The sequence below is a fragment of the Sturnus vulgaris genome, chromosome 1, assembly GCF_052056855.1.
Source record: "Sturnus vulgaris isolate bStuVul1 chromosome 1, bStuVul1.hap1, whole genome shotgun sequence".
Classification (NCBI taxonomy): Eukaryota; Metazoa; Chordata; class Aves; order Passeriformes; family Sturnidae; genus Sturnus; species Sturnus vulgaris.
Window position 1 is genome coordinate 21588474 of NC_142243.1, and position 7951 is coordinate 21596424.

Below are 7951 nucleotides of genomic sequence, written 5' to 3' on the forward strand. Positions count from 1 at the left end.
AAGCCAATGTGATGCCTGAACCACTGGAAGAGATCTAGGAACTGAAAAAGGTGATATCACTTGAAAGAGCTTGGAAGATTCAACAAGGTGCACCTGGCATGTGCAAAGTGTCCAACCTGGCTCAGAATATCCACTGAGGCAACAGATGTGTCTGGGGATAAACAGTTTAGTATTCATTTTCAGGTGACCCTTATATGAAGATGCTGCCAAGAATTGTAGTTTACATTTAAATTAAAGAGAATGGAGAGGAAGATAGTTAACTTGCAGAGTTTACAAGCACAAGGCTAAGCCCACAGAAAATGTATGAGAAATAAATGTACAAATTCATAATAAATGGGAAAAAGGGCAAGTGGTATGCAATTCAGTGTGTCAAGTTGATCTAAGCATTGAGTTCCTGTGTAATAACATGAGCAAAAAATCTGAAAATAATTTGAAGCTCTTTTCCAGTGGATAAAGACCTTGTGAATACTAAAAAACCCCAGGCTGTCCAACATTTCTCACACCTATGTGATCCCTTCGCATTGTAAAGCAATGCTTTAAAAAGGAGCTGAATATATTAATTGCTCTGGAATGACTGGAAGAACAGACAAAATAGTTCTTGTCCTTATAGGAAAGATGAATGAAACTCCTTGCTTCCATTGAAAGGCCTGAAGAAACAAAACAGGTCTCTTACAGGGGTCCTGGGGGGTGTTCATATTAGCAAAAATGAGAGTTTTATTTTTTAACTTTTTGAAACATTTGTGAGCTGCACTGTTTTCTCAGATGTGTATTTAGGCTGCATTTAGCACCTGAGGGAAATCATGACAAATTTTGCAAACCTTTCAGGTTAGTAAGATTTATACAGATGACATTTAGATTTAATGAAAAAGTACCTTCTGAGAGCAGCCATGGAAAGAACCTGTGCTTCTGGGCTGGAGGTGGACAAACAACACTGTAAATACCGTGTAATACAAATAATAACATACCTGAAAAAAGTTGGCACAAACCCAAGTAAATAATCAGAAAATATTCAGCAATTTGTGTTCTCCAAAAGTATTTGGGTGCTGAATTATAAAGAGAAATATGTACCTAAGGTAGCTTCTTGAGAGCACTGTCATGATCATCTCACATGTAGTTATTGAAGAAAATGAGAAATGGGAGGAATTAATTAGACATTTCAGATCTTAAAGTAAATTATCCATGGAGGATTTCAGGGCAGATGTTGATGCAGTCATTTTAGACAGTGTGGAAAATAAATTAAAAAAATAAGAAAAGAGAGATTGCAGTAGTTTATGAGTTAACAAAACTTAGGTATACTCATAGGGGAAAAAAAGAAGATTTAATCTTAGTCATGGAAATAAACAAACCCATACATTTTTATTTACTGAAGGCTAGTGCTGTTTGAAACTGATTATAAATCATAAGGAATTACCAAACAAAGCCTGGCCAATGGCTATTTTTCATTATTTTTCAGTTATGGAGTGTGACTTGCAGCTTCAATATATCCTTGAAATTGCAAGCTGGATTTCTAGAGCATTTGACAATGGAACCAAGTCCAGAGAGATATTTGCTCATCACTCTTATTGCAACAATAGTTACTGAGGCTAAGATGCTTCAGAAAATTGTTCATATCACTGAATGCAGGATTGAATTTAGCCTAAAACATGAGAGTGGTGAACTTGAAAGCACAACTGGGGAAGATCTTCCAAAGATCCAAAGCATATGTGCCAAAAATTTCAAGATTAAAACGCATAAGGAAAAGGCCAGGGACATGGGAGGAGTGTTCTCTGCTCGTGTCCATCTCTGGGGTCCTTGTACTTATGTGAGCTCTCATCTCTCACACTTCACCATTCCTTTTTTTTTTTTGTTTGTTTTTTTCTCCATTTGTTGTTTCCTATCATCACTTGTCTGTGCTCCTTTTTCTAGGGAAAAGAAAAAAGAGCAGTGGTGTTACAAAGCTGCATGTTGTTTGTAGGAGGTTGTTTCCCCAGGCTCATAGTTACTGTGGAAAAAGAGATGACAACCTTCTAAAAAAACCCCAGAAGGGAAAAGGAGGCACAAAGCCTGTCACTTTGTGCTGTGGAATCTCCATCAGACAGCAAACTCACCCTGGGACCGGGGAGACCCGGGATGCTCAGCTAGGATGGCTGCCCTGCGAGCAGCTGTCCTGGTGCCCTGGGGGAGCCAGCATGCCCACAGGGCACCTCAAAGGCTGCTGGAAATTTACGGAAAAATGCAGCCTCAAGGCTTCTGATATAAACATTTGTATCCTTCTGTTATATCCCTGTTTGAAATACACTTGGTTTTATGTTTTCCTTGGCAGGGAAGGTATAGTCTTGGGAATGTACATTAAAGTTTTAGCATCCGAAAAATAATTCTGGCTATAGCTTTGTAAAACGTGCCTTTGCTATGTGCAGCCTTCACAGACAGAGGAGCATCATTTTGCTGGAGGTTTTTTCTGAGGTCCAAGATTACACAGGTATTCAGGATGGAAGTCAGCATGTCTTTGAGGATTTATGCATTAGAGAGATGGTAAAACACCACCAAGCACACTAGTTAACCCAAATCTCAGACATGCCAGAGTAAATGGATTTCTCCCTGAAAACAGGGCATGCAGGAGCGTGGTTTAAACATAAGCTTTGTCCTGGATTCTTCATCCCTATCGTGGCATTGCTGAACAAAGCATAATTTCTTGAGAGTGAAGTACTGATTCCTCAGTGTTTAGGGGTATTTCCCAGAAATAGGGGGAAAAAAAAATCACCCTTCACAAAATCACAGATACAGGTGCCACTTTCAAATCCGTGGATATCCCATATGATGGCATTGTCTGTGATTGGAAACAATTCAGAGTAATTTCAGTGAAACTTGATTAAAAAACCAGGTGGTTAGGAGAAAAATTAGATCATATTTTTTTTTCAAATAAAGTCAACAAACTTTCTTTCTTGAACTTTGTTTGACACTGTTTCACGTGATGTTTCACTTGCTTCCTTGTGCTCAAACTGAAGCTGTTGACTGTACGTGTTTGCTGTCAATTTCGACAGGGTGGGAATATCCAGACCATTTCTGAGCATAAGCTCCAGAACTTTTGACAACTTAAGATTTCTTTCTTGCACAGAATTTTATTCATGAAGCCTAGGAGGGAAGAACTGGGCACGCAAGCAGGTGAGCAACACAGGACACTTGAAGCTGCAGACCAAGATAAACAGAATTTCTTCAGGTACTCGGTAAGTGAAAACAGGAGCCAAAAAACTTACATACAGAAATGAGCTGTTGTGTGACCAGATATTCAAAGTTAGGGAATAGGTGAGTTTTTGGAGGAGACAGTAATTTCTAACTTCCTTCTTTCTATATAAATCACTAACCTCATCTAGCCTGTCTATGCTTCATTGTGATCGTCTTCTAAGGAAATGTTTGAGAAGTGAAGGATGTGAGCAGGGGTATAATTTTTCTTGTCAGAGGTGAGACTGACACATAGGAATCTGAAAGTCAGTAATGGCTGAAGCATTTTTCCATTTGTTGTTCTTACCTTGGCTGAAGCCAAATCCTAGCTTGGAATCTTTCCTCTAAAGTTAATATTTTCAAAGGAACTACATTCAAATATGTGTGAGATGTCTCAGGGCTTTTTGTGTCTCATTAGTTTTCAACACACATGTGAAGATCAGTAAAGATCCTGGAGGGATTTCTAATACTGTCAGTAGGAGATGGGAAAATGTTACTGTGTAAGCTTTTACATTCTTAGTGCTATTTTCTGTTTTTTGGCTACCTGCCATTTGATTTTAAGAGGGGATTAAAGGCAGTGAAGGCACATGCAGATAAAATATCACAAGTTTTTTATGCTAAATAAAGGTAATTTTGTTCAGCTGGAGTTTATCACCTGTTCACAGTGACACTTTCATTTCTGAGATGATAATGACCATTCAGTATCAGCATTTCTTGCTGTTTCAGCAGATAAAATTACACTGTGACCAGAGATAGCTGTTGTGCATGCATTTGTGAAGGCTGCTCTGGATTCCTGTTGCATTCAAGCTCGTTGCTTCGTTTCTAAGAAGTCTTTCTTTAAATTACAACAAAGAATGTGACACTATTCACTTAGTTTCTGGGAACATGAAACACGAAATTTGCTAATGACAGTGCCTACCAGGAGGCCAAAATATCCCCCAAAATAGTTACTGTCTGATGTAGAGAGAAATGTGCAGGATTTTAACTTCCTAGCATTTCACAGATGAACCATACTGAGATTTTGTGTGAGATGGAAGGAGAAATACTTGTTACAAGTATTCTGGGAAGAACATTTGGATACAGTTAAAGAAAAGCATACAGTAAAGCACACTGAAATATTTCAGTCAGTGGCCCAAAACAAAGCCTAGATTATGGTTTTCTGACTGATCCATTCTGGACCTGGAAAGGTGTATTTTTCCTTGGACTGCAGAGGAGGCATGAACACTGCACAAAAGTAATGGTGTCATTCTGGAAGTGCTTTAGTTTAGTTTGCTAGAGTGTCCTCAACAGCTGGAAGCACCATAGTTTGAAGCTCATGGGAATGGGTGCTGTATTTTAGGCTGTGTGTTAATGTCAAATACTATTTCAAAATGAGGCTAGGAAGAAAAGGTGAACTGAAGAAATGTTTATTTACAGAGTGTAATGCCTTTGAGCTGAAATCTGCCTAGGCTGTGTTGAATAGATCTTTATGGTCTACTAGCCATGTGTATCCACTAAGTCATCCCAGTACATCTAGTGACTTTTCTTAAAAGAATTTACAAATATCTATAAACCAGAGATGATGATTCTTCCTGCTTCATGCTTCTAGCTGAAATGAAGCTGAACTGTCATATTTAGAGGAGGTTAACAAGGGATGTTTGATGTATTCTGTAAGGATGAATATCTCTTCTGGATATTTATATACCTGAAAAATTTTGTAGAACCTCCAGCTGAAACTATTTTAAAAATTTCACTTATCCTCCTCCCCCCAACATGCTATCCTTTCCCTACATTTAGGATGCAACAATATTCTGAAATTTAGAACTGCTTGTGAGAGAGAAAATAGGCTGTAGAACTTCTGCCCATAACCATAGCAGATCACTGTATCCTATTTATGTAATATATTTACAGCTACTGCCCAGCTAATTAAAAAATGAGCCACAAGGAGAAATAGAAAGCCTAATAATTGCAGCATAGAAATGCAGAAAGATCAACGGGTCAATTTTACAGACTCAAGAAGACTACAGAAGCCCCAAATCCATTCTGAGCAGCTCACTCCAGCAGCAAGATATACCAGTGGCATAGCCAGACTTTTTGCTGAGCTCCTTAGCTGACAAAATCACCCCTACTGCCAAAGTGCTCAAATATATGACTGAGTCACAGGAGCTGAACGAATTACTCCATATCAGTTTAGCCATACTACCTCTTCCTGTCCATGCTCTTGACTTGCTCCAGTAAGCAATACCATAATAATTTAAATGTCTTCCTCTGAGCTCTGCAGGCCTAAGTCCCCCATCTGACCATGTGCATGTGCATGGTATTTGTGTCCTCCTTTAATCCTTCCTGACACTTTGTAAAAATAAATTTTCCAGACACAGTCTTCTTAATATATATTCCTTTGTGTCATCCAGCACAGGAAGAGCTTGAAAAGCCTCATTTTTCTTCTAGGCTAGTTAGACATACAGAACCTATTTTTGTTTCTCTCCTTTTTCTTTGGATTCCTTTTGAAAATGGGGACTTCATTATCCTGTAAGCAATAACTGGCTGACACAGAAATAAAAGTTAACACTTAGTCAAGGAGAAATAATTACGATATTTTTATAGCTATGCTTCCTTTAGAAGGGTAGAACTTATTTTCCAGTGATACATTTATGATATTATAATTAATCAGAGGAAAAGAAATTGTACTGCATTATGAAAGAAAGCAATAAGGAGGGGACATGAAGATGAATAGGCTACTTAAGTGAGTAAACGATTTCTGGTGCCAGCCTGACAATGACATAGAGGACTTGAGTGTCTGTAGTGCTATCAGGTCCCTCAGACTCCTCAGTATCTTTATTCAGGACTTTCGAGGGTTTATGACATTACTGGTCATCATTGCTATGCTTAGCCACTGAGCAGAAGACAGAAAAGGAAATTATATGAACATTAGGTGCTGGTTTCACTGCGTAAGATGACTTTCACTGGAAAGGATGAGTTTGAGTTTGTCAGAAATGACAGTGAGCTGTTATTAAATGACATAATTCTTCCAAAAGGTCTTGCTTTTGATCATGGCACAATGTCCTCAGAGACTCTTCCCTTCACAGTTTCCTCTCACTGACCTCACAGCACTGACCATTCTCTCTCTGCTCCTCTTCTCTTCTACATTCCCTGTCCTTTCAATTCCCTTTAAAGTACGCTTATTACGAGCAGTGCTCTTCCTGGTTTCCTTGTCAGACAGTCTCCCAGCCACATTAAGGTTGCTTTTTGTGAAGGTGGTGTTTACACCTAACTCAGTGAAGTGGGAATGAGAGGTCTCCTAGAACAATAAGGATGCAGACGTTCAGGTTTCACAAGAAGCATTTCACAGGCAGGTGAATACAGACAGAAAAATATGCTGACAGCAGCCCTGTGTGTGAGAGACTGTACATGAACAAGTGGAAATTTTCTGTACTACATTCTCCCAATCCACTTTGTTATTTAGAAAAATCAAAACATCGACAGTCAGAAGGTTCAGGTAGACTGTATTTGGTGCTAATAATGGGACCAGAAACACTGGCATATATTGCAGTATGCTATTTTCATCTTGACCATTCTCATCTACATCCTTTTATTTCTGTAAGAAGTTGTTTAAATGCGTGCATATACCTCAGAAAAGTAGTCTGTGTTTTGCATTTTTTTAAAGAATGTCAGGAAGTTGCAATAAATATCTCCATGAAATTTGCTTAATAAGAATTTTCAGAAGCATTTGTCATATTTCTGCTGGCAAAGTCAACTGAAAGACTAATTTTAGCAATGTGAAAAGCTGCTTCTATTGTGACAAAAATTATGGCCTAAGGGACAGAGCCACCCCCTCTAGAAATTAATACTTGAAAAACCACATTTCTGTCAACAATCTGATGGTAATGCCATGGGAAGCTACTAATGGGAAAGCAGAGCTGTCAGAATAAAAAGTGTTCATCTTCCCTAAACCAAGTAGGCTTTGTTTATTCTTCCAAGCAATAGGCACAATTGAACTGTCTCTCTGAAATCTGTCTCCTGTAGACAATATGCTTGGTTTAGTACTAACTCGTACTTCAACTCCTATTTCAAGTACTTGGTATTTTTTTGTTGCCACGTAGACCTTATGCTCTGGGGAGTAACAACTTTCTTAATTTATTTTTGTGTTGCATCCACAATTTCAGTATACAAATACAATAAGCAGTATAAGGTACCAAATACACAAGAAAAACTCCCACACCATGAATTTTATATGGGCTGAAAAATGAAATCTTACATATCAATGCAAGTATTAAGGTATTAGCAGTCTAGTCAAAGCATTCTGATTAGTCCCATTCTGTGAAAACCAACACTTCAAATTTTCCAATTATTTTAGCTCACTCCTGGTCATCATGCAATTGTTGCTAGTACCAACAAATTTTCTCACCTCCACCCCTTTCTCCAGAATTATGCTCACCCTTCTGTTGGTCCTCAAGATGCAAGGGAGAGGATTCTGGCAAGTTGTTAGTGTCCTAGGTTCTTCACTGGAAGAAGTATGATGCTGTTGAAGATTTTTTCCATCTTACTTGAGGATCACTGTGGGGCTACTTTTATATGGTTCTTAGCACGTACTGCACACTACTCTTTCCTCATTGGTCTGCAATTCCTCTTTATATCTAAATATACGATATCTAGTGTGTTTTAATTACCTGTGTTAAATATTTGTTCTTTGTTCCCTTTGTTATCTCTAAAGCCAGTTTTACCAGCCTCCCAAGGCTGGTTAATGACTAGTAATTCATCTTTAGTAATTTGATTA